At 41.6% G+C, this 27539-nt stretch overlaps 2 long non-coding RNA genes across 7 annotated transcripts in view; one reads left to right on the top strand and one right to left on the bottom strand.

Moving 5' to 3' along the window:
- Window positions 1-27539, top strand: part of LOC132382513 (uncharacterized) — an 87986-nt gene that overhangs the window by 2843 nt on the left and 57604 nt on the right. The gene's annotated exons all lie outside the window — the stretch shown is intronic.
- Window positions 1-27539, bottom strand: part of LOC132382511 (uncharacterized) — a 59982-nt gene that overhangs the window by 10416 nt on the left and 22027 nt on the right. For 3 of the 6 annotated variants that reach the window (XR_009508366.1, XR_009508370.1, XR_009508371.1), the window contains exons 3-5: window positions 25171-25362; window positions 21648-21691; window positions 10117-16356 (exon numbers count right to left, since the gene is read on the bottom strand). This is a non-coding gene — a long non-coding RNA (uncharacterized LOC132382511). Of the gene's footprint in view, window positions 1-10114; window positions 17136-21647; window positions 21692-25170; window positions 25363-27539 lie in introns of those variants that run through there. The other 3 variants (XR_009508369.1, XR_009508367.1, XR_009508368.1) reach the window with 3 other exon arrangements.

Raw genomic sequence — 27539 nt, 5'->3', positions numbered from 1 at the left:
AAGCAAACCCAATCAAGAAACAAAGATTTGTTGCTTGGCAATGTTGACTCATCTAACTGCACAGAAAATTCTGTTGTCCTACAGTACATATGTTGCACAATGTGTCTTCAGTATTCTCAGACATATCATTTATACGTCTTTGAACAGAGTTGTCACTGAGCAGAATCGCCTTAATTATTTGGTCTGGTGACTTATGCAAAACCAAACTCAGAACCTCCCTTACTGCTGGAAGAGTAAGTTCTTTGCCAGTTGTATAGGGCTTTCCATAAGCACGCAAACCATCAGAGCCCCTCACTTCAGGACCCATAACTCTTAACCCACTCTGCAATTCCCTGCCCTTCTCCATTGGGTCCTTTAATGATAAAAAAAAATCCTTCAATATATGACTACTGCCCTTCCCTATGTTCACTCTCTTATCCTGTCTCTCTGTCCTATCCCCACACTGGTCCATAACCTCAGTTACCAATCCCACTTCTGCTGTTATGTGCAACTTTGGCCCAGGGATTCGTCACTCACTATGACACCGCCCATGTCAACCCGTTGCTGTTATAACCCCATTTAGACCAATTTCTCCAAAGGAAAATATTCCTGCCGTGCACTGGTGTTGATTGGAAACATTGCATGTGTGTTTGATTAGTTCAAAGTAATTAATTCTTTTTTTTTAATTTTACTTATTAAATTTTTAAGAGAATTACATAAAATGAATAGAGTATTAGAATAGTGAAAATATTACAGTTACTTGGAAATCAGATTCATATTTAACTATGTATCATTGGAATAATGAAATATATAGCTGCATTCCACTTGAAAAAATTACTTATAATTTAAGAAATGAATATATTTTTGAAAATTTGGCTCCCCTATCTACAAAAGATAGGATTAAGTACATAGGTCCTTTGAAGATAAAATTATAAGTTATTTGGGGAAAATAAAAACTAAAGTTATTTTGAATTCCATGGAGCATGTGGGGATCCTCCGATATCCAGGCAATCTTTCTATCTTTTTTCTTTCTTTCTTTTTCTTTTTTTTTCTTTTCTGTTTTTTTCAGATAGGGATCTAAGGGGGGGAGAGGGAGGGCCAATATTAATTTTACACTATTCTAATATTCTATTCATTTTAAGTAATTCATTCCTTAAATAAAGCCTATAATCCCTCAGCTGCCCCCTTGCTACCTAGTGCCACTCCACCCTCCCCTTATTGTCTCCAGCCGCCTCCAGGAAGGTGATAGCACCCTCTTCGGGAATCACTGATGGAGATTGATGAATAAATATTGGACAGAGCATCAGGTATTTTCCCTTGCTTTTCCTTCAGTAAAATCATGGTTCTTGCACATTCACCCAGGTTTTAAAAATTACACATCTGCTAATGTGCCATGTTCCTAGTTCTGCATGGTCAGCTAATATTATCAGATCAAAACACTGGGGTCCAGATTCAATCCATTATTCTCTTTCTTGGAAATGAGTACTTTCACTGAGCTGTGCTTAGTGCATACAGTTCTGTTACTCTAGGTTCTTTTGTTTTAGTGATACAGCTCGTTAACAGGCCCTTTTGGCCCAATGATTCCACTCTGCCAATTGCACCTATATGGCCTATTAACCTACTACCCCATACATATTTGGAATATGGGAGGAAATCAGAGCACCCAGAGGAAACCCGTGCAGTCATAGGGAGAGTTTACAAACTCCTTACAGTCATCGACGGAATTGAACCTGGGACCAGCACTGTAATAGCATTTGCGCTAACTGCTACGCTGCAATGACACCCCAATTTATTTTCACGAGTGGAAGAGTATTTCCCAGAGCAGAGGAGGAAAATATCAATGATTGTACAGACTTGACTCCTGAGCGAACATGAGTGTCAGCTGCATACTGCAGTTCGATTGCTGATATTGTGTAACTTCGTTTCTGGATTGTGGTTGCTGTGGGTTTGACAGCTTTCTATTAGTTCTGAAGATTAGCGTCATTCTCACTTGATGTTTCTTGGAAATGAGATGCAACGTTATGCCAAGTGCAAGATGCACTACGGGCAATGACACAGCTTTACTTCACACCATTCTTCACTGAAAATGGTTCTATTTCAGAGTCACAGAACAAGTATAATATGCAGACAAGTTTCTACAGGCAGCTAAATTTGAGATGATGAAATTCACCACCACCTTCAATGTGACAGCCTTTTGTCATTAAGAGAAAGGGTATTCAAAAATCAGCTCCTCCAGTCAGGCACAAAATTCATTGTCTTCTGGTCAGGAGGAAGTAATTTAAACCCCTTAAACAAATACAGTCCCACGTCCACTTGGGAATATTTGGCCCCTGACTGCACAAAGTGCAGAAAGAGCAGTCAGGATGGTATTAGGGACCTCAAAAGTATCAGTAGTGGAGAGGTCCTGTGTTAGCAGCAGATGATACTTCCCTTCAGCCACCACTGACACAGATTAAAGATGAAAGATTTTATTTGTCACATTCACATTAAAACATGCATGCAAATGAAATGTTTGCATCAATGACCAACACCTTCCGAGGATTTGCTCGTGGCAGCCCAAGAGCGTCGTCATATACCTGGTGCCAACATAGCATCCCCGCAACTTGCCAACCTGAAGATTTTTTTGGCATGTAGGAGGAAATTCGAGCACCCAGAGGAAACTGACACTATCGCAGGGAGAATGTACAAATTCCTTACAGAAAGTGGCGGGAATTAAACCCTCATTTTACCACTGCTGCTGTAAAGTGTTGGCTAACTGCTACGCTACCACCCCTCCCTGGTGTCTGTGATCATCACGTTGGCCTTAATATCCTCCACAGAGCACACAGACCCAGAGTGGAGATAAGTCATCCTCCAACTCAAAGAACTGACTGAAACAGGAGTGATGTGCTGTGCAGTTAGTTCGGCTTCTGGCATACTTTCCTATAGGAATGCCATATAATTCAGGTTGCTTTGAAATGTGATCCTGTTTAATGATTTTAGACAAATATTTTAATGCTTGATTAAAATGTTTTCCACATTCTTCAGTGCCCTCAATGTAAGTAGCATGAAACACAACATGTTGGAGCTCATAACACTGACAGACAGAATGGGATGATTCCGTTTCTGATGTGAGTGAGATATGGAAACCAGGGAGAACAGAGAACTGTCCCAGTTTTAGCAGGCAAATGATTTTATTGAGAAAAGGGCCAGTATATCATATTAAGGGACATTCTTGATATCCATGAAGGAAGAGTCAGCTCCATCATGGGCAGGCACTAGCCTCCCCAGCATCCAGAATATCTTCAAGAAGCGATGCCTCAAAAAGGTGGCGTCCATCATTAAGGACCCCCATCACCCAGGTCATGCCTTGTTCTCATTGCTACCATCAGGAAGGAGGTACAGAAGCCTGAAGGCGCATACTTAATGATTCAGGAACAGCTTCTTCCCCTCTGCCATCTGATTTCTGAGTGGACATTGAACCCATGTCACCACTTTTGTTTAAATATGCATTTCTTACTATAATTCACAGTTTTATTAGGTATTGTAATGTACTACTGCTGCATAACAACAGATTTCACAATATCTGCTGGTTCTATTAAACCTGATTCCGATTTTGATTAACAGCGAGTAGGAAATGGGATTAAATGGAGTTGGAGGTTGATTTATTTTTACTTTCAGTTGACAACTATGCACCTTTTGTGGAAAAACGTAAAGAATGTGCAGATTTCACAGAATCACAAGGGCTGATTGGATACTACCTCCATCTGACTCCTCCATGCCAGTCCTATAAATTATTTCTTTAAATGCAAGTGATTTTTCGATGAAAGAGCATTTCAAAAACAGGGTATGTTTTCTTACACCACAGTTAGAAATTGGTACATTTTAAAATGCTAAATCCAATCCACAAACTAAGAACGCACCCTCTCTACTGGCTTCACCATTGTTGGATTCTGTTGTGCTTGATAACTAAAGAGAAAAGGACTTGGTGAAGAAGAATGGGGGTCTCAGAAAGCAAAGCAGATCTCACAGCTTCACTGGCTGGATTTGAGCAACATGGGAGAGAGAGTGTCACATGACTCTCAAGACTTTACTCTCTGCTGTGTCTGTAAGAACTAGAATTAGAGAACATACTTCCTTGTAGAGGTATTCACATCTATGGTTCACTTCACTCTGAACATCTAATATCCAGCATTGTGAGTCTGGTCTGCCCAACCACCAATAATTCGAACAGCTATGGGTGACTCAGATGCAAAAATGGTCATTTTTGAGATGCAAATGACAAAATACAGGAAATGAACTGTGGGAATATCAATTTTTTAAAAAAGGAAAAATGTGGTTAAATGTTTAAGTATAGGCTTCATTCACGTGGATATTGTGAATTATGTTATGCTGCATTCTGGGATGTGACATAATCAGATAATTACATTTTTGACAATGAAGTTCCTGCTTTGTTTTCTGAGTTTCCTGCTATTGTTCATAGCACAATCTTCTCTCCACTTAGCAAGCACAAGAGAATGCAGTTATTTGTCATTAGGCATTTTTAACCACTAGATCATCGTTTTTATAAGCTGTAAGCAGATTAATTTAGGGTAAAGCGGAAAAACTTGGGAGGTGGAACAAAGGAAGCAAATCAAAAGCAATGCAGACAAAATGCTGGAGGAACTCAGCAAGTCAGACGGCGTCCATGGAAATGACTAAACAGTCGGCATTTCAGGCTGAGACCCTTCCTCAGGATTGATGAGGAAGATGCCAGAATAAAAAGGTGGGTGGAGAGAAACGTTAACTGGAAGGTGATAGGTGAAGCTAGGTGGGTGGAGAAGAAGGAATTTGATAGGAGAGGAGAGTGGATCAAAGGAGAAAGGGAAGGAAGAGGGGACCTTGGAGGAAGTAATAGGGGACAAGAGATAAAAGGCCTGAGTGGGGAAGAGGGGAAGGGGAGGGATTTTTTTTCCTGCAAGGAGAAATTGACATTTTTGCCACCAAGCTGGACTTTACCCAAAAGAAATATAAGGTATTGCTCCTCCACCCTGAGGCTGGCCTCATCTTGGACGGACATGTTGGAAAGGGAATAGGAATCAAAATTAAAATGTTTGGCCATCGAGAACTTCTGATTATGGCAGATGGAGTGCAGGTACTTGACAAAACGATCCCCCAAATTTACGAGGAGTCTCAACCAAAGGGGAGGAGGCTGCATCTGGTGCCCCGGACACAATAGGCAACTCCAGGAGGTTCGCAGGTGAAGTGTTGCCTCACCTGGAAGGACTGTTTGGGGCCCTGAAATTGTAATTCAGGATGTGTTCTGATGAAGGGTCTTTACTCACCACATCACACTGCTGTTCTTCCTTACCTTACTGAACAATTGCTGTTTGCTATAATTCTCCTCTTCATAGGCAGGAATGACTTGTTTTCACTCTGTTTTTGGGGGTTTCTGAGGTGACTGATGAAATATACATGGAGCCACTGGCTTCCATAGATATGGCAGGAGGTAATTTGAGAGGAAATGTGTTCCTGCTATCATTTACAATGGATTTCTGTGTGCTCTCAATTAATGGAGTCAGGGTTTCCCATCATATCACAAATGCTCCTTCTTCACTTTGAGCTCTCAAGAGCCAGGGATTCCCAAGAATCAGTGGGGATGTTGCAATTTTTACAGGGATGTTTTCAGCATACCCCCCCCCCTCTTCTGTGTACTGATAATCTTTCCCCATGAGAGAGCTCAGAATACAGTATCCGCTTTGGGGGACTGCTCACATGCCCAGTGCCAATGTGGCCAGTCTACTGGAAACCCCCTGAGCATCATAAACACAAGAGGGTCTGCAAATGTCTGAAAGTTTGAAAAACACACGCTGTTGGAGGTCTCAGCGGTGGAGAGGTATAAACAGTTCACATTTTGAGCTTAAACACTGAATGTTCATTCCTCTCCATAGGTACTGCCTGACCTGCTGAGATCCTCTAGTGCTTTGTGGGTGTATTACAACTGAGTATTATTAGTGTCTTAATGTTGGAGATATTGGCCTAGAAATGGACATTGATATTGGTCCACTTAGCCTTCCAGTAAATTTGGAGGATTTTGTGGAAAAACCATTGGCCCTAATTTACAAGTGCATTGAGGTCTCCTCCAGCATTTTGTGTGTGTTGCTTTGGATTTCCTGCATCTTCAGATTTTCTCATGTTAGTGCACTGGGATATCCAGGTCTCAGGAGCATTTGGGGAGGACAAGGATCACTGCTGCCTAGTTAACCACAAGTTTTGTACCAGTTCTGAGGTCACAATCTTCAAACTGCATTTTTTCATTTGACCAGGGATCAAAGTTGTTATAAGCTGCAGGCATGTCAATTCAGGGTAATGTGAAAACCAAAAAGAGTAGTGTCCAAATGTGAGAGGTGGACAAGAAACTAAAAGGTTGAATTCAGTACTGGCAAGGCAATGCTGAATTTCAGTTTTTGGACATGCCTTCACTTGAAAGGTGACTCCTGAGATGTGAGAAGTGGTCCATATTTTCCAGAGTCTGGTCATAAACTTTCACTGTCAGAGTACTTACTGCTCTGTGGAGTACTGCACGGCAAAAAAATATATGAAACAATCTCAAAAATCTTTTGAGTATCAATTCATTTATTTATACACAAATGATTCAGTAAATATTTATATGTTGTTGTTGAACAGTACACAATAACAATGTGTGGTTCTCATTGTCTTGAGAAAAGTCCTCTTCCAATTGTGTCACTAGATGGCACATTTGCACATCAGAAAAAAACAGTCACTGTAAAGGATCCCATTATGGTTTATCAATGAATCTCTTACAAACTGCTGCAGTATTCCTCTAAATGCACTCCTAGGCAGTCAACTTGATGATTACAAACACATTAAATTATTTTTTACATATTTCCAGTGATCAATAACTTGTGCCATTTTTGGGCATGTTGCCTTCTGGTAACTAGCAAAGCACCACATTTCAGAAAACCCATTGATTCTCCATCAACTGGCTCAGACCCACAAGCTTGTTTCAAACCTGTTTCCTGGGACTGTAATTCTTGAATCTATGTTCTTTCTACTTCCTCCCTTTTAAATGAAGCTGTGAGTTTGTTTCAGGATGAGTCTATCCAGAAAGTTGCAGGCCACTGACACAAGAGTTTCTGCAGATGCTGGACATCCAGAGCAACACACACAAAATGCTGGAGGAACTCAGCAGGTCAGGCAGCATCTAAGGAGGGGAATAAACAGTCAACCCTTCATCGGGACCCTAGTAGCCAATCATTTCCCAGGAACAAGATCAACCTAACTGATTTGGTATTGGGAAATGAACCTAGTCAGGTGTCAGATCTCTCAGTGGGAGAGCATTTTGGAGATAGTGAACATAATTCTATCTCCTTTACAATAGAATTGGAGAGAGATAGGAACAGCCAAGTTAGAAAAGCGTTTAATCGGAGTAAGGGGAATTATGAGGCTATCAGGCAGGAAATTGGAAGCTTAAATTAGAAACAGATATTCTCAGGGAAAAGTACAGAAGAAATGTGACAAATGTTCAGGGGATATTTGTGTGGAGTTCTGCATAGGCACGTTCCAATGAGACAGGGAAGTTATGGTAGGGTACAGGAACCATGGCGTACAAAGGCTGTAATAAATCTAGTCAAGAAGAAAAGAAAAGCTTACAAAAGGTTCAGAGATCTATGTAATGTTAGAGATCTAGAAGATTATAAGGCTAATAGGAGGGAGCTTAAGAAGGACATTAGGAGAGCCAGAAGGGGCCATGAGAAGGCCTTGGCAGGCAGGATTAAGGAAAACCCCAAGGCATTCTACAATTATGTGAAGTGCAAGAGGATAAGACATGAAAGAATAGGATCTATCAAGTTTGACAGTGGGAAAGTGTGTATAGAACCAGAGGAAATAGCAGAGGTACTTAATGAATACTTTACTTCAGTATTCACTATGGAAAAGTATCTTGGTGATTGTAGTGATGACTTGCAACAGACTGAAAAGCTTGAGCATGTAGATATTAAGAAAGAGGATGCGCTGGAGCTTTTGGAAAGCATCAAGTTGGATAAGTCACCAGGACCGGATGAGATGTACCCCCAGCTACTGTGGGAGGCGAAGGAGGAAACTGCTGAGCCTCTGGCAATGATCTTTGCATCATAAATGAGGATAGAAGAGGTTCCAGAGGATTGGAGGGTTGAGGATGTTGTTCCTTTATTCAAGAAAGGGAGAAGAGGTAGCCCAGGAAATTATAGACCAGTGAGTCTTATCTCAGTGGTTGGTAAGTTGATGGAGAAGATCCTGAGAGGCAGGATTTATGAACATTTGGAGAGGTATAATATGATTAGGAATAGTCACTGTGGCTTTGTCAAGGGCAGGTCGTGCCTTACGAGCCTGATTGAATTTTTTGAGGATGTGACTAAACACATCGATGAAGGAAGAGCAGTAGATACAGTGTATATGTATTTCAGCAAGGCATTGGATAAGGTACCCCATGCAAGGCTTATTGAGAAAGTAAGGAGGCATGGGATCCAAGGAGACATTGCTTTGTGGATCCAGAACTGGCTTTCCCACAGAAGGCAAAGAGTGGTTGTAGACGGGTCATATTCTGCATGGAGGTCGGTCACCAGTGGAGTGCTTCACAGATCTGTTCTGGGACCCTTACTCTTCGTGATTTTTATAAATGACCTGGATGAGGAAATGGAGGGATGGATTAGTAAGTTTGCTGATGACACAAAGATTGGGGGTGTTGTGGGTAGTGTGGAGGGCTGTCAGAGGTTACAGAGGGACATTGATAGGATGCAAAACTGGGCTGAAAATTGGCAGATGGAGTTCAACCCAGATAAGTGTGAAGTGGTTCATTTTGGTAGGTCAAGTATTATGGCAGAACATAGTATTAATGGTAAGACTCTTGGCAGTGTGGAGGATCAGAGATATCTTGGGGTCCAAGTCCATAGGACGCTCAAAACAGCTGCGCAGGTTGACTCTGTGGTTAAGAAGGCGTACGGTGTATTGGCCTGCATCAATCGTGGAATTTAATTTAGGAGCTGAGAGGTAATGTTGCAGTTATGTAGGACCCCGGTCAGACCCCACTTGGAGTACTGTGCTCATTTCTGGTTGCCTCACTACAGGAAGGATGTGGAAGCCATAGAAAGGGTGCAGAGGAGATTTACAAGGATGTTGCCTGGATTGGGGAGTATGCCTTATGAGAATAGGTTGAGTGAACTCGGCCTTTTCTCCTTGAAGTGACAGAGGATGAGAGGTGACCTGATCGAGGTGTATAAGATGATGAGAGGCATTGATTGTGTGGATAGTCAGAAGCTTTTTCCTAGGGCTGAAATGGTTGCCACAAGAGGACACAAGTTTAAGGTGCTGGGGAGTAGGTACAGAGGAGGTGTCAGGGATAAGTTTTTTACTCAGTGTTGAGTGCATGGAATAAGCTGCCGGCCACAGTGGTGGAGGTGGATATGATAGGGTCTTTTAAAAGACTTTTGGATAGGTATATGGAGCTTAGAAAAATAGAGGGCTATAGATAAGTCTAGTAATTTCTAAGGTAGGGACATGTTTGGCACAACTTTGTGGGCTGAAGGGCCTGTATTGTGCTGTAGGTTTTCTATGTTTCTAACTGGAACTGAAGTACTCGTTGACGTGTGGACATTCAGAGCACAGTCCACTTCTTTGGTCCAATATTTGCCACTGGATAAACACAGGTTGGCACAAATTACACACAACAAGATTGATCAAACGATCAACTCAACTCAAAGGATTGAACAAAAACAGGCAAAGTTAAAATCAAAGTGTAAAACAAAAATAAAAAAGGGAGGGGAGTGGCGAATTGTGATAACCAGAGAAAGCTGGAAAATTGGAAACTAAAACTGAAAGATCCACAGAGGACCATAATTCCAACTTCAAATAGGCATGGCGCAGTAGCATAGTAGTTAGCATAATGCTTCTTCGGTGCCAGGTGACCCTTGTTCAATTCCCGTCACTGTCCGTAAGGAGTTTGTATGTTCTTCCTTTCTTCTTTCACATGGGTTTCCTCTGGATGATCCTTCCATATTCCAAAGACATACCAGTTAGTAGGGTGATTGGTCACGTGGGCATAATTGGGCAGTGGGGGCTTGTGGGGCCAGAAGGGCCTGTTCCCATCTAAAATCTTTAAACTTCTGAAGCAGGAATGCCCAGATGAAGGGTCTCAATCATTCCTTCCCCCCCCCACCCCCACCACTCAATACTGCCTGACCCCCCGAGTTCCTCACATTTTTCTCTGTGTTCCACTGAAAAGATGCTGATTGACATTTAAATCAACTCTTTACTGACAAGCAGCTTCTCAGAAGCAAAGAGTGGGTGTGTTGTTTCCCTAATTCCAAATCGTTAGAACTGTTCTAGCTGGAAGCAAGACTACAGGCAATCTTTTGTTGTACATATTTCTCATCGCTGTGATGTTTGAGATATTTCTACATGTTCATCGCCAGTCACCATATTACAACATGGACGTGATTGATGAGTATGCTGTCACAGCAGGAGAATTTTAGTTATGAAAAGAGATTCTAGGCTGGGCTAACATGCTTTGGAACATGGGGGCTGTAGTCATGGTATATAAAGTTATGCGAACATGAAACTTTTCTTTGCAGAGGTCGTAAATTTGGAGGATTCAGTTTTAGAGCAATGGAAGTGTTAGAGAAGAATTGAGGAACGACTTTCTCAGCTAGAATGATAGGGGATCCATTCATCTCTGTAGTGAAAATGTTCTTTTGTTGATGTACACTGCTATCATTTAATTCATTGGGATCCCTGTATAACATAGTGTCGTCAAGTTGGCTTTAAAATTTTCACATCAGAAGGAAAAAGGACAACTTTTAACCAAATTTTTGTTTAATCTTTTTCAGTGCACCAAACATAGACAGGAACACTTTTTCGATTTATAATCTGAGCAATTGAAAATAATCTTTTGTAAGAATGATATCTTTAAAAAGTAAAATTACTTCTAAATATGTTAAAAAATTCCAAGATGAGAACAAAATTATTTTTAGTAAGTTCAGATAAGTGATAATGAATTCATTTCTGGTGCATGTCATAGATTATAGAATTTTCCAGCTATCTTACAGTAGAGCTAGCTTATGAATACTACAAGCTCACAGTAATTCACATGTTTATTTCACACAATTCCATTGTAGAAGGTTGCAAACAATGCCACCATGAGAAGGGCTACATTAATTATTACCATCTGAGAAAATATTCATCTTGAATTACAAATGACTTAAGTTGCTATCTTTTTCACTGTGTAATGGCAGTGAATGTTGATTGAATCACAGTAAAATCAGAACCAAAACCTCCCTCAGTTTCATCTCAGCCAAAGTATATTTATTATAAATATGTACATGTTACCATATTAACTTGAGATTCATTTTCTTTGAGCATTTACAGGAAAATAAAGAAATACAATGGAATTTATGAAAACTATGCTCAAAGACTGACAACCGATGTGCAAAAGAAGATAGATTTTGCAAATAAAAAAAAATACTGAAAACATGAATTGTAGAGTTCTTAAAAGTGAGGCTCCAGGTTGTGGAATCAGTTCAGAACTGGGTGAGTGAAGTTCAGGAGTCTCATGTTTGTAGGGTAATAGATGTTCCTGGACCTGGTAGTGTGGGACCAAAGGCTCCAGTACCACCTGCCTGGTTTTAGTAGTGAGAGGAGTACATGGGCTGGATAGAGGGTGTCCTTGACAATGGATGCTGCTTTCTTGTGGCAATGCTCCATGTAAATGTGCTTCACCTGTTTTGGAGTGGGCTGTATCCACCTCTTCCTGTAGTCTTTTCCATTCCAGGACAGCAGTGTTTCCATACCAGGTTGTGATGCAGCCAGTTAGGATACTTTCCACTGAATAGCTATAGAAGTTAGTCAAAGTTTCAGGTGGCATGACAAATCTAGGCAAACTTCAAAGAAGGTAGAGGCACTGTCATGCGTTCTTTGTGATGTCACTTATATGCTGGTCCCAGGGCAGGTCTTCTGATATGATAACACCAAGGCATTTTTAAGTTACTGACCCTCTCCACCTTTGATCCCCTAATGAGGACTGGTTCATAGACCTCCAGCTTCTTCTGCTAGGTCAATAATCAGTCTGTTGCTGCTGTTGAGTTAGAGGTCATTGTGGCACTATTCAAAATTCAAAGTTCAAAGTAAATTTATTATCAATCTACATATATGTCACCATACACAACCCTGAGATTCATTTTCTTGCAAACATTCACAGAAAATACAAAGAAACACAATAGTCAATCAAAAACTACACACAAAGATGGACAATAACCAATATGCAAAAGTCAACATGTTGTGCAAATATAAGGAAGAAAGAGAAAAAAGTAATAATAATAAATAAATAAGCAAGAAGTATCAATAGCATGAGATGAAGAGTCCTTGAAAGTGAGTCGATAGGTTGAGGGAATAGTTCAGTGATGAGGCGAGTGAATTTGAGTGAAGTTATCCCCTCTGGTTCAATACCCTGATAGTTGAGGATTAATAACTGTTCCTGAACCTGGTGGTGTGGATCCTGAGGGTCCTGTACCTCTTTCCTAATGGCAGCAGCGAGAAGAGAGCATGGCCTGGATGCTGAAGTTTCTTGATGATGGAGCAGAAAGTTTGAAGTTAGTAACTCATCTCCTTTTACCTTAGGCCACAAACTTATCACCCTGATGAGTTATTAACTTCAAACTTTTTGCATGATCACTCAAAGAGCTGAATTGCATGTACATGTAACGAGAGCTATATAACTCATCTCCTTCTACCTTAGGCCACGAAATTATCAATCACCCCTGCTGTGGACACTTCCTGGAGGTCCAAGATCCGTATGCTCCACAACTGCTGGACTAAGTGTGTAAATGTAGGAGGGGGCTATGTTGAAAAATAAAAGTGCTAGGTTTTCAAAAATTGACTCATTCTAACTCAGGCCATGAACTTATCAATCACCCCTCGTCTACTACTGAGCTAATACAAAACTAAGTAGTCTTATTTCTATTTTCTAACCACTTCCTATTTTAACCAATATACAACAGTGTGTAAAGGTCTCAGGCACCCCAGTTTATATATATATATATATATATATATATATGCCTAAGACTTTTGCACAGTATTATATTAAATTATTCAGAAATCCCCAATGGAGGAGTGATATCTCCAACTTCTGACCATGTTCGAAATACAAATGTCAGCCAGTGGAAAAAAATGAGTACAAAATAGCTTGTGAAAACTGTTCCCATTAGCACAAGAACGATAGCACGCTGAATGAACATGATTGGGAAAAGAACCGTAAGCTGCCTGAGGAAAATAGTTCAACACAACAGGTACTTCGGATCCAAAATACACTGCTTTAAAATCATTTAATGCTCGACAATCTGCCAGAAGACTTCAATTGGTGTATAAATTTAAATTTCCCAGAATACTTAGTGTGCTAAACCTCCTACGAAATTGCTCTGGGTTGCATTTATTTTTCCCAGAATGTTTGGTGTGGTAAACCCAGTAGGGCTTTACTGTGAACCCAGTTCTCTTTTTGCTCTCACATACAACCTAATGGGCAAATAGCCTCCTCTCATGCTATAACCTTTTTGGGAGCTCTGGGATTCAAAGACAGCAAACCTAGACCCCATCTGCCTTCACAAGTGGACTTAAAAGATCTCGTGGTACAATTTCAAAGTCCAGGTGTGCTATTTCTATCTTTCAACAAATGCCATTAAAACAGATTATCGGCTCTTCATCACAGTACACCAGCAATTATATTTACAAAATACCTCAATCACCTTTAAGGGAAGGCTTTATATAAAAGCAAGTACCTTTTTGGCCCTGCCTTGAAAAAGGGAACTTGGTTTAATATTTAGCTTTCTCAGAAGCTACTTTCAAACTAATTTAGTAACATAAGGGATAGTGCAGGGATTAGCCTATTCCTATTTGATCAGAAAGACTGACATCTAATACATATGCATTTCTTTCACTTCCAATTTTATATCTAGGAGCCAATGAAAATTCAAACAGCAATTGAACCGAGAATTTATGACAAGGATTTTCTGAATGCATCTGTGCTTTGCACAGTTTGTGGGTTTGCTCTTGAACAGACTATTCTAAAAAAGGAAAGACAGAAAATTGTCCTCAGTCAGTGTTTAAATTTAATTTTCAAGGCCTGGACATAGCCGTCAAACTCAGCATTTGTTGCCGAACCTCAACTGCACTTGAGAAGATGGTTGTGAGCCATCTTCTTGAAACTGTAATTCTTCTGAGAGTGCTACTGCAGTGCTGCTGGGTATGGGGTTGGGTGCATGATGTATTTCAAAGTCAGAATGGTAGGAAATAGGAATGGAAATATGAAGGTGGGGTTGCTTCCACATGAGTGTTGCTTTGGTCCTTGATTGTAGAAGTCATGCATTTGAGAGGTGTTATCAGTACATCTGTGCAGTTTGTAGAAGTACCAGTGGAAAAAGGAATGAAATTCCACAGTAATTTATGGAGTGTACCTTGGGTTACCTGCACAGAGTGGAGCTTCTTGATATGTGCTGCAGCTCAACATATATAGCATGTAGAGAGTATTTAATCATGCTTCAGACTTGTGGCATGTAAGTAGTAGAAAAGCCTTGAGAGTTCAGGAGGTGAGTGATTTGTGAGGGTACTCAGCTTTTGGCATGCTCTTGTCTCCAGGATCATTTATGTGGCTGGGCCCAGTTGAGATTCAGGTCAATGGTGCCCTCCAGGATATGGATGATGGGAGACTCCATGATGATAATAGCACTGAATGACAATTGTAGCTGGTTCAATCCTCTCTGGTTGGAAATATTCATAATCACTTGCCTCTTCCAAAGGCCAGAAAATTGCTTAGGTCTCACTGCATGTAGGCATTTGCCAAGGAGTTGTGAATGGAACTGAAAATAGCAAAATCCTCCTTTCTGACCTGAATGATAGAAGAAAGATCATTGATGAAATAGCTGAGGATGGTTGGGCCTAGCACACTGCCCTAAAAGTTTCCTGTAATGATGTGGTGATGGACCTCCAGCAGCACACAGTCATTCTTCCTTCGAGCAACTAATGCTTTCCCTTTGATATCCCTCGGCTTCACTCTTAGGAAGGCACCTTGATGCCAAGCTCAGTTAAACGCTGCCTTGTGTCAAGGGCATTCATTCTCCCCTCATCTCCAGAATCCAGCTCTTTGGTCCATGTGTGCATCATAGCTGGGGAATGATGTTCTCAACTCAGAACTTGCTTTGGTGAATTGGTTATTGATGATTGAGAGCTGCCTGATCGTACAACCAACAGCATCTTTCATCTCTTTAATGATGGTTAAGAATGAACTAATAGGGGATGGGAAATAATAGCACTTCTGCTTATTGTGGATACCTTGGCAATTTTCCACTTTGTTGGCTAGATGCAGGTATTATAACTCTACCAGAAGAGCTTGACCAGGGCACAATACACAATATGCTAAGAACTCACATTATACTTATAATTCTGAATGGTATTCCACTCTTGAAATTCACTTCTACTGATTCTAAAGCAGGGGTTCCCAACATTTTTTATGCCATGGACCGATACCATTAAGCAAGGACCCCAGGTTGGGAACCCCTGCCTCATTGCAGTCCCGTCACTGAGCACATCTACAAGGACTGCTGCCACAGAAAAGCAGCATCCATCATCAAGGACACCCCAGTCCCTTCTCACTACTGCCATCGTGCAGGAGGTACAGGGGCCTTAGGTTCCATGCCACCAGATTCTGGAACAGTTATTACCCTACAACCATCAGGCTCCTGAACCAGTGTAGATAATTTCACTGATTTCACAACCTATGGACTCACTTTCAATTCAATTCAAATTTAATTGTCATTCAACCATACACAAGACTCATGAATTCAGCCAAATGAGACAGCATTACCTCGGGGTCAAGGTGCTAAAACACATTACCAACAGTCAGACACAAGAGCATATTCACAGAATAAAGGAGTCCCAACAACCCCCCCACCCCACCGCGAGACACTGGAGCTTGATGCCCGGTCCTCACACATACAAGTCAACAAACCCATATAGAATATCAGTAAAATACAGTGACGCAGAATATGCACGTATATAGTTCAAACCTTCCAGTCACCAAGATCAACTCTCAACCAAACCCAATGCCCAACATCTGCTAGGTGATACCATGGCTTAGAGGCTCAGTCGTCACATATATGGACACAATAGAATATTAGTAAAAACACAACCAGACAAATATATATGTATACTTAAGGACTCTACAACTCATATTCTCAGTATTTTGTTATTAATTTATTAATATTATTATTAGTATTATTATTGAATTTGCACAGCTTATATTTTTCACGTTGGTAGTTTGTCAGTCTTTGTGTAGTTTTTCATTGATTCTGCTGTATTTCTTTGTCCTACTGTGAGAGCCTGCAAGAAAATGAATCTCAAGATGACATATGCTGACGTGCACAGAACATATCTTGATAATAAATTTAATTTGAAATTTTAGCTTAGAACTAATCAAATTTCAGAAGCAGACTATTATGCAGATCCAGTACTCTGTTGTACGTTTATTGCAAGTTCCTGAGGTCAGTGTTTTACCCCAACAAATAACTAATCACACTGTATTGCCTTATTACTGTCACATATGCTGAGATCCTGTGAAAGACTTAATTTCATGAGCAATCCGTACAGATCATTTCAAAACAGGTACATGGTGACATACACAGTATGCATCGGATAATAAATTTGGGTTGAACTTTGAGGTAGTACAAGGGAGAAGTTGTACTACCTCAGGTGTTACAGTTACAGAGAAAGTGTCCTGCAGGTAGACAATAAGGTGCAAGGGCCAGGATGAAGTCAATAGTGTGGACAAGAGTAACACACATAAAATGCTGCAGAAGCTCTGTAGGTTGGGCAGCATCTATGGACAGGAATAAAGAGTAGCTGTTTCAGGCCAAGACCTCTCATCAGGTCAAGAGCTCATCTTTAAATGTACAAGAGGTACATTCAAGAGCCTTATAACAGCAGGATAGGTGTTATAGTTAAGCTTAACAGACAGCAATTATGACAATTCTTTATGAGTCTTCATGAACTACGTCATTTATCTGAAGCTTCAGCAAATTCCTAGCAGGTGAAACACGCCAGACATTTTGGCAAAATCGAACATGTACAACAATTGAGGTCCTCTGGCAAGTTCTCAAGCACTAATAAATTGAAAGCAGAATGGTTAGCCCACAACTGATTATCTAGTTGAATAAAGTAGAAAACTTTTATGGTTTGAGAAGTCCTTTGACATGCAAAGACCGTAATGGGTGCAGTGTGTTTCGTCTGAGAAACTTTCTGGCCAAGTTTGATTTTTATAGAAGCGCACTAATTAATGTCAGTCTCCTTCAATGGTGGGAAAGGTGCAGGCTTTCATAAAGAGACTGATTTAACATGAGCTTTTTAATGACCTTTAATAACCACAGTAATGTGCATATCCTCATTTGGCCAGGCCGTACTGCTGGTTCAATGCCAGTCAAATCATGCCTTTATACGCTGCTCTTCAGTTGAACAGCAGCTGCTGGCATTCCCTCCTGTAGGATCCGAGCCCTCTACATGTGCTAATTCATCAGTCTTGAAGGCCAGAAACTTAGTATAGAAGCACAGCATGTTCATTAATGCCTGTGTTCATATAAGGATGGAGATTGCTTTTTAAAAGATTATTCATAATCCTGGGATATTGCCACGGGTCCTCTTGCCCATCATTTTTGCTAAGATTATATCTATGAATTCTCTTCCCCAAAACACAACATCTTTCCTCAAAGGACAAACAAGTTAGTCCAGATTTTCCTGAAGTGTCTTATCAGCCACACAGTAGCTTGAAGCTACACTGTCATCCTAAGTTCCAGAATTGTCCTTAATATCTTTTAATTAGTTATAAATTATAACACTTACAAGCATAATTCTCAAATTTATGACTTTTCTATATGACCAAAGATCTATCCTGCTTCTCCATATCTGAACCACTATGCTCGTAACATCATTAAAGACCCATCCCATCCTGAATACTGTTAAATCTTCTACCATCTGGTAGGAGATACAGAAACATCTTAGCCAAACTAGTAAGACTGAAATACAGCTTCTTCCTGAGGGCTGTTGTGCAACTGAATAATGCCTACACCCCAGCTTTCCAATGGCCTTTGAGTATAATGGACTATCAAAGTCATTTGCAGCACGTAAATATAGGATTTTTTAATGTGTTGTAAATATCAGTTTTGCATGGACTACATAATACACTGTTTCATAGACCTTTCCCTCTGTCCATCACAATAGCCAGAATCTCACAGTGGCCAGTCGTTTTAATTCCACTTCCCATCCCCACACTCACATTTTGTCCATGGTCTGCTCTACTGTCACGTTGAAACCAGGTGTAGAATGAAGGAGCAACATCTCATATTCTGTTTTCGTAGTCTCCAACCTGATGGCATGAACTTCACTTTCTCTAACTAGTGGCAACCACTCCCTCCTTCTTGCCCCATCCACCACCTTGCCCACTCCTGTGGCTTATCCTTGTGGCCCCTTTACTTTTCTCTCTTCCCTCCTCTGCTCACATAACTTGCCTATCACCTACACCTCTTCCCTCTGGTTCCCCACCTCCTTCCCTGTATTCCATGCTTTACTATCTTCTTCCATCAGATTCCTCCTTCTTCAGCCCTTTACTTTTTCCACCTATCATCTCTCAGCTTCTCACATTGCCCTTTTCTCGGCTTCCCCTCTCACCAAGATTCACTTATCACCCATCAACTCACGCTCCGCCTCCCCCTCCCCGTTTATTCTGGCTTCCGCCCCTTTCCTTCCAGCTTGAAACATCGACTGTTCATTTCCCTCTATAGATGCTGCCTGACCTGCTGAGTTACTCCAACACTATGAATGTTGCTCCAGTATCTGCTTTCTATTTCCATTGATTCTTACAGGTATTCTTCTTTTAGCTTTTGTTTTCCTTTCCCTCCCTAACACATAAGCAACGAGGAAAATCCTATCTAAATAATTGCATTATGGAAATTGCAAATATCATAAATATAGGTCTTTGGCCTCCATCTAGGTCACTTCAAGCATCTGTTTTCAGCCCCAACTATCCCCACTTCCTCTCTTAGTCACCACTGGAACTCACCTGATCACAACTCAGACTCATCACTTTCTCCACCAGGCAAACCAACCACATTGCTGAACAAGCAAACCAATCATCTTGTTGGACAGGTGAAACCAATCACATTGTTGAACAGACAAGCCAATCACATTGCTGAACAGACAAACCAGTCATCTTGTTGAACAGACAAGCCAATCACATTGCTAGATTGCAGCATTGAAAAAAGTACACCAAGATCTATTTTTGAGAAAGCACTTAAATTTACTAGGGTAGGGCAGTTCAGAGGCATAACTTAATGGCATGACTTGAATGTTTGAAGTAAGCATGAAGTGCTGTTTTCTCCTCAGATCTGAATATTCCAACTGACCGTTACAAATAACCTTAATTAATAAAATGAACATTACTTTTGATTAAAAACACAAACGGCTGGAACAACTCTGTGGGTCAGGCAGTGTCCGTGGAGAAAAACGGACAGTTGATATTTCAGGTCAAAACCTTTCACCTGGGGTGGACTTAGCAATATGATTATTCTTGGCAATTTCTTCTGCAGAAGTGGTTTGCCATTGCTTTCTTCTGGGCAGTGTCTTTACAAGACAGGTGACCCCAGCCATTATCAATACTCTTCAGAGATTGTCTGCCTGGCGTCAGTGGTCGCATAACCAGGACTTGTGATATGCACCAGCTGCTCATACAGCCATGCACCATCTGCTGCCATAGCTTCACATGACCCTGATTGGGGGGTGCTAAGCAGTTGCTACACCTTGCCCAACGGTGACCTGCAGGCTAGCAGAGGGAAGGAGTGCCTTACAACTACTTTGGAGGAGACGTATCTCCACCCTGCCAAACTTTCAGACTTTCCATAAGTACAGCTTGTTTCTCATCGCTTATATTGGTACATTATATAATGGGGTTGTTGCCTTCTTTCAGCAAACGTTGCAGAAGGTATAGACTAAATTTTCTGGCTACAATGAAATGATGTGCCTAGAAACCAGAGGTCAGTCAGTTTTCCGCATCTGACATTCCTTCAACGTAATTCCAGAGCGTTGGAGATGTCAGCCCGCTTCTCAGAGGCGACCCTCCTCAGTCAGTGGGCCACCAATCTGCATCAACTGATATGCCTAACTAGGAAGTGGGTCATGGATCAGGTAGAGAGGAGGATGGGTTGCAGCTCTTGTGAATAGTTTGGAAGCTAAAAACCAAGCCAAATTCTTCTGGCCTTTAATGATTTTTGATTAGGCCATGGTATAAACAAGGACATAGGAATGGTTATTGTAATCTGCTTTTAAAGGCCAGTGGTGTGGATGGATGATGAATGACATCGGCATTTAGGCCTTCACTCCACACTCGAAGACAACGGATGCAGAGAGGGGACAAAGGACATCCAGAGCCTAGGCCTCCACTCCGTGCTCAAGGGCCAGGGTTGACGGCATGGGATGAAGGACAGCCAGAGTTCAGGCCTCCACTTCATGCTCAAAGGCCAGTGGCGTGGATGGGCGACAAAGGACATAAGCGGGTGTTAGGGTCGGTGGGTCACAGGAGACGCAAAATCAGTGGGTCAGTGTGACTGGAATTTGGGGTCCCATCATCGGCTAGTTCAAAGATTGACACTGAAGATTGAAGCCCGGAAGTCGATCAGAAATCCAGAAGTTGAAGCCCGAAGTCTAAAGCTAGGAGACTGAAGACTGGAGACTGGCGGTGTGACCTGGGGTTGACGGACTGTCTGTGTGTGTGTGTGGGTGGGAGGCAGGAAAGGGGCTTGTTTTGCTTTTGCTGTGTTGTTGCTTGTTGTGTTTGTTATGTTTTGTGTTGTTCTGCCTGGCATTAATGGGGCATGCTATGTCCCCGCACCAGAATATATTGCCATACTTGTGGGCTCCACCCCCCCGTACATCATTAGGTGTATTCATTGCTAACACAGAAGATGCATTTCATTGTATGTCTCAACATACATGCGATAGATATATCTGAATCTTTTGCATTGACTCTGAATCACTTTGACACTGAAGAGTCTTTTTCTGTTGATCAGTGTCAAAAAAACCAAATTAAATCCTCGGTGATTCAATGTTGTAAAACAATAAAAGATGAAAATTTCCAAGGGAGAAGGGATGAATACTCTTTATAGGCACTGTAGGTTCGCACAACATTGTTGGCCAAAGGGTCTATTAACTGCTGTTCTGTTCTATGTTCAATGTTCTCTCGACATCATCTGACACATCACTGCCACTTGCGTTATCAGGCGCATACTTCAGCTACTCAGTACAGGTATTTCAGTGAAGCTGCATCCTGAGATTACATTGCACTGAACAAACCTTGTCACGTACTTTATCTTGACTCCACCCACATTATTAAAAACAGAGATTTACTGGAAGTTATTGGTAACTATCACTGCTTGAACAATGCTATCACCAAGTGGTTCTAATCATCTCATAAATCTTTGATAGTGCTACGGCCTTAGAACGCACACACATGCTATCTCCTGTACAATGGACTTTCACACTGGCGATGAAGTTAGGTTGTAACCATTATTTAACTTTGGAATGTTAAACATAGCCCATTGTTAAAATGTGCTAAAGAAATGTCACTGTACCTGAACGGGAACAGGAAGGATGCAACTGACGGTAAAGAGCGAATCTGCATACAATATCAGAAGTTGTACAATTATTGGATTTTTTTGCAGATACTTTGTAAGAACAATCTTTTTTAGTATCATGTGGGCAATAATGTAAACAAAGCACCATTAACTGTCCTATCCTGATCTATCCTGGGCCCAACAAAGCTACAAAAGAGGCACAGCAGCGGCTATATTTCGTTAGGAGTTTGAGGAGACGTGGCATGTCACCAAAGACTCTCTCAAATTTCTACAGATGCGCTGTGGAGAGCATTCTAACTGGTTGCATCACTCTCTGGTATGGAGGGGCTATTGTGCAGGATCAGAAAACACTGTAGAGGGTTGCAAACTCAGCTAACTCCTTGATGGGCACTAGCTCCCCTAGCATTGAGGACATCTTTGAAAGGCAATACCTCAAAAAGGCAGCATCCGTCATTAATGACCACCATAACCCAAGACACGTCCTTTTATCATTGCTACCATCAGGGAGGAGGTACCGGAACCTGAAGATACACACTCAACATTTTAGGAATAGCTTCTTCCCCTCCACCATGAGATTTCTGAATGGACAATGAACCCCTGGTCACTACCTCACTACTTTTGTTGTCTTTTTGCACAACTTATTTAGATATAAATAAGTTGTTTATTTAGACAACTTATTTAGCTGCCGCAAAACAACACATTTCATGACATACAGTATGTTGGTGATACTAAATCTGATTTTGATTCTATCAAAAGCCCCACACACGACAGTGACCATAGTGCAGTCAGTCCCACTCTGCTTTCCCTTTAAACGTTACCCAGTGCAGTTTGGGTTGTTGCATAGTTTATCCTCAATTATACAGTAAAACCTTGAATAAAAGGATTATTTTGTAATTAGTGGCTCAGAAGGTTTTGTGAATGTGGCGCTTGTTTAATGTGTCGAGGTTATCTGGGCTTATCTTATAATGAATGAACAAATAATTAACATTATGCCCTAGATTTGCATATTATATAAGCAAACTAACAAGTGGTTTATGCGTCATTTGAATAACTGCAGATTCTGGACATTTTCCATTGCTTCAACTGACAGCTTTGGGCATTGTTTTAATGTTTATGCTGACTGCAAGTGAAATAAACTAAGCTCGGTTAATAATTGTTACTGTTGTTCACAGGAAGGTTCCTCTCAAATACAATCTGCTGATGGTTCAAAATCACAGACCTATTCTCTGCTAAACTCAGCCATTTGACTCACACACAATGTATGGAGTAATATTAGCACAAATAAATTAACAAATAATAAGTTCCAGAGATTGACATTTAGCATGTGCATTTACAACATAAGTTGAAATGCAAACAGTATAATAAGACCATAAGGTATAGGAACAGAATTAGGCCATTTGGCCCATCAAATCTGCTCCACTATTTGATCATGGCTGATTTATTATCCCTCTCAATCCCATTCTCCTGTCTTCTCCCTGTAACATTATATGCTACTGGTACTTCATACGTGATGAGACCTGTGTGGTGGCAGGGAGTTCAGTAGTCGCACAGCTTGCGGGAAGAAACTGTTTCCCATCCTAACAGTCCTTGTCCTAATGGTCCTGTGTGATGGAACAAATGGGAGGGATCTTTGACAATGCCAAGGGACCAGAGTATGCAGCGCTCTGGAGAAATATCTCGGATTGGTGGAAAAAATTCTAATTCCAATGATGAGGATCAGCTTGCTTCAATGGCTACAAATTCTACACTGTACAGATGTACCAGGGAGAACATTCTAATTGGTTGTATCACTGTCTTGTATGGACAGGATTGGGAAAAGCCGCAGAAGGTTGTAAACTCAGCCAGCTCCACCGTTGAGAACACCTTCAAAGGAGAATGCCTCAAAAAGGCAACATCTGTCATTAAGGAGCCCCACCGTCCAGATGCCCTCTTCTCACTATTACGATGAGGGAGGAGATATAGGAGCCTGAAGACACATGCTCAATGTTTAGGAACAGCTCCTTCCCCTGCACCATCAGATTTCTGAATGGGCAATGACCCAATGAACACCACTTCACTAAGTTTGTTCAATTATTGCACTACTTTCTAAATTTTTAATATCTTATTTTAAATAATGGTATATTTTATGTATTGCACTGAACTGCTGCTGCAAAACAACTAATTTCACGATATACGTCAGTGATGATAAAACTGATTCTGATAAGTTTCTCAGTGAAGTTATGGGCTGGGTGGAGAGGTGCTCAGAAACCTACAATTCAGCCTACAATTGCCAGTAGATTCTTGCCCCTCCACACTTACTGGGGCAGGGTGCAGAACAGATGACATCTGACACCTGGGAAGCATCTGTCAAGTCACAGTGGATCTCGAAAGCCAACAGGCCTTGGGCAGTGTACTTCTGTGGCCCCTTTCTTAGATGGAGAATTGCTGGGAGTGAAAACTTGTGGTCAGATCTTTCAAGCACTTCTAACAGTTCAAAGTCAAAGTCATGTTCACTGTCACCTGTTCAAGTACATGTGTGTACGGGTGCAATGAAAAACTTCCTTGCTGCAGAATCACAGGCACTTAGAATCAGATACAGAACTGACACACACCATTCACTAGAATATATGCAAGGAAGTGCACCATAACTCAGATCCACGCTGGCTCTATGAAGGACAGCTCAGCTGCATAAGCAGCAATTGAGGATACATGAATATTAAAAAGACTCAGCAGATCAGGAAGAACAGTAGAGCACCACAACACAGAAACATGGTCTTCGGTCCATCTAGTCTGTGCTGAAACATTGTTCTGCTTAGTCCCAGGGACCCAGACCTGGACCATAGCCCTCCATATCTCACTATCCAAGTATTTATCCAAATTTCTCTTAAATGTTGGAATCGTACCAGCACCCCCCACTTCCACTCGCAACTCATTCCGCACTCTCACCAGCCTCTGAGTGAAGCAGTTCACCCTCAGGATCTCCTTAAATATTTCACCTTTTACCCTTAACCTATGACCTCTAGTTCGAGTCTCACCCAGCCTCTGTGGATAAGGCCTACTTACTTATACCCTTTCAAAACCCTTCATGATTTTGTATACCTCTATCAAATCTCCCCTCATTTCCATATATTCCAGGGAATAAAGTCCTAATCTACTCAACCTTTCCTTATAACTCAAATCCTCAAGCCCTAGCACAATTTTATCCGCACTTTCTCAATCATATTGACATCTTTCCTGTAGGTTCGTGACCAAAGCTGCACACAATTCTCCAAATTAGTCATCTCCAAAGTCTTATACAACTTCAATACAACATCACAATTCCTGTATTCAATATTATGATTTATGAAGGCCAATGAGCCAAAAGGTTTCCTTGTGAATCTCTCTACCTGTGACACCACTTTCAAGGAATTATGGATCTGTAAAGTAAAATCTATGAAGAAACAAAGTTAAAGTTTTAACCCAATGAATTTTCAGCAGAACTGGGAAATGATAAACTTCTATCCATTCTGTAAATGTACTCAATGATCTGTAGAGATACTACCTGACTTGTTGAGTGAATCCCATTTTAATTTCCGGTTTCCTATATCTTCAATTTTGCTTTGAGGAAATGATGACCCTGAAACTGAGTCTGTGAGTGACAAATGTGCCATTTCGGATCTTGAATGTGCTGGCCCTCTCAAAGATGAGAATGACCAAGCCAGAAGCGTTACACAATTTGGAAAACAAATGAAACCTAGGAGGAAGAGAGAATAAATGAGCTTGTAAGTCTTCCGAAAATGTCAGATCGATGTCATCTGGTCCGGTTCATTAACACTGTACACAGACCTCATGATTGCAGTGCTTTGGGCAAAGGAATTTTGCTCTTGAATTAAGACCTAAGGTAGTTCTAGGTTAATGCCTGTTCAGAAAGGAAGTATTAACTCTCCAAAACTGATAGCATACAGAGTCTATTGATGGAGTGGTATCCACTTCAGTGAAAGCTGTGTTCTGCATTGTTGCAAAGTGGAGAAAAGGCATTAAAATTAAGATTACAGTTTTCAGAGTGTAGTTTGAGAGCTTAAGGCAGTTGTAGTGCATGCTAAAGTATGCAGGAGTTGAACTTTAAAGTATTGCTGACTGAACATCGGACTGGAAAAACTGATGTCAAATTGTTAAATTAATCCTGAAGAAATTGGTGGCTGGGTGATAAATACCAGGTTTGATTATGCTGAAATGCTATTGAGACATTTGCCAAGAAGCTGCGGAAAGAGTTGTAATGTGCACAAAATGCTGGAGGATCTCAGCCAATCAGGCAGCGTCAATGGAGGGGATTAAATGGTCAACGTTTTGAGCTGAAAAGTCTCGGCTTTAAACATCGCCTGTTTATTCCCCTCCATAGGTGCTGCCTGACTTGCTGAGCTCCTCCAGCAGTCTGTGCGCGTTGCTGAAGATTTCCAGCATCTACAGAATCTCTTGTGCTTACGTTCTGGAGAGGGATGCGGTGAGTTTGTCAAGGCTCATGCCGTCACAGCCTGGTGTGGCGGCCCCAGTGCGCAGGTTCACAAGAGGCCACAGAGGGCTGTCGACTCAGCCAGTACCATCACAGGAACAAGTGGCGGTGCCTCGTGAAGTTGCGGACTATCCCTAAGGAATCTCGCCATCCAGAACATGCCCTTGTCTTGTTATTACTGTCATTGTCAGGAGTTACAGGAGCCTGAAGACCCACAAGCAGTGTTTTCCACTCCACCATCACATTTCCAAACATTCTATAAAACACTACCTCATTGTTCCTTCTTTGTTTGTGTCTTCTGTTTCAGTAATTTGCACTAATTTTAGGCCTTTGCAAAATAACATCATAAAAGTCAATGTTAATGAAGTCTGTTTCCGGGAAGAGTATTTTTATTCACAAAATTAGAGTCTTTCTGCAAGTTCCTAGTTGCAGAACGCTGAGCATGCCGCAGTCATCTCGCGCACTGTGCTAGTTTACAGCACTGCTCCTCCTCTACGTTGCACAACTTTATGAAGCTGATGTTAGCGGCAAGCTCCCCGAAGTACTGGCTGCACACATTCACACTGTGACAATGAGCACAGACAGTGCAAATGAGAGAACCCTGCCTGAACTTCCTGGGGAGAGACCAGTGCATTTGCTGAAACTTATCTCTGTTTGTGTCGGAGGATAACTCCCTCTGTTTTGTAATACAGCACCAACAGAACAGTCAAATTAAGATGTTGTTGTTTGGGTTCATGATATTCCCTGTGACGTATGCTCTCGCTTGAAGATCTCTCAAAAGCCATGGACTCGTGTCCCCTCTCCAGGGACACCCAGTCATGGGATAACGATGTGGACAGAGCCCCCGGTGATCTGCAGACTGGACCTGTGTGTGGCCTCATTAGCAAGCTCCAAGAGTAGACCAACAAGGAGGTCCCAGACTGACCCCTCCTCCCTCCACGCTGGATGCTGGGGCTGAAGCACAGTCAGAACTGTGGAGCGCCTGTGGAACACAGGGACACGCTCTGAGACAAACATCAGCTGCTGCTGGAAGACCATCAGCTCAGCGAAGGCCACCTCTGTCTGCTCAAGACGGCCAAGGAGCCGTTCATGAGTTGAAGGTGGTCTTCGTGGGTTCATTCAGAAATCTGATGGCAGAGAGGGAGAAAATGTTCCTAAAATATTGAGCGTGCATCCTCAAGATCATCTACCTCTTCCCAGAAGATAGTTTTGAGAAGAGCACATGTCCCGGATGGTGTGGGTCCTCAATGATGGATGCCACCTTCTTGAGGCATTGACTTTTGAAGAGGACCTTGAAGGTGGGGAGATTAGTGCCCTGTTGTTGTTGGCTGACTCTACAGCTCTCAGTAGCTTTTTTTGACTGTGTGAGTTGGAGCCTCCATACCAGACAGCGATACAACCAGTCAGAATGCTCTCCACAG

Source organism: Hypanus sabinus, chromosome 28, assembly GCF_030144855.1.
Source record: "Hypanus sabinus isolate sHypSab1 chromosome 28, sHypSab1.hap1, whole genome shotgun sequence".
NCBI lineage: Eukaryota > Metazoa > Chordata > Chondrichthyes > Myliobatiformes > Dasyatidae > Hypanus > Hypanus sabinus.
Note: the sequence above shows the minus strand (reverse complement) of the source record. Positions and strands in the feature narration are given on the sequence as shown.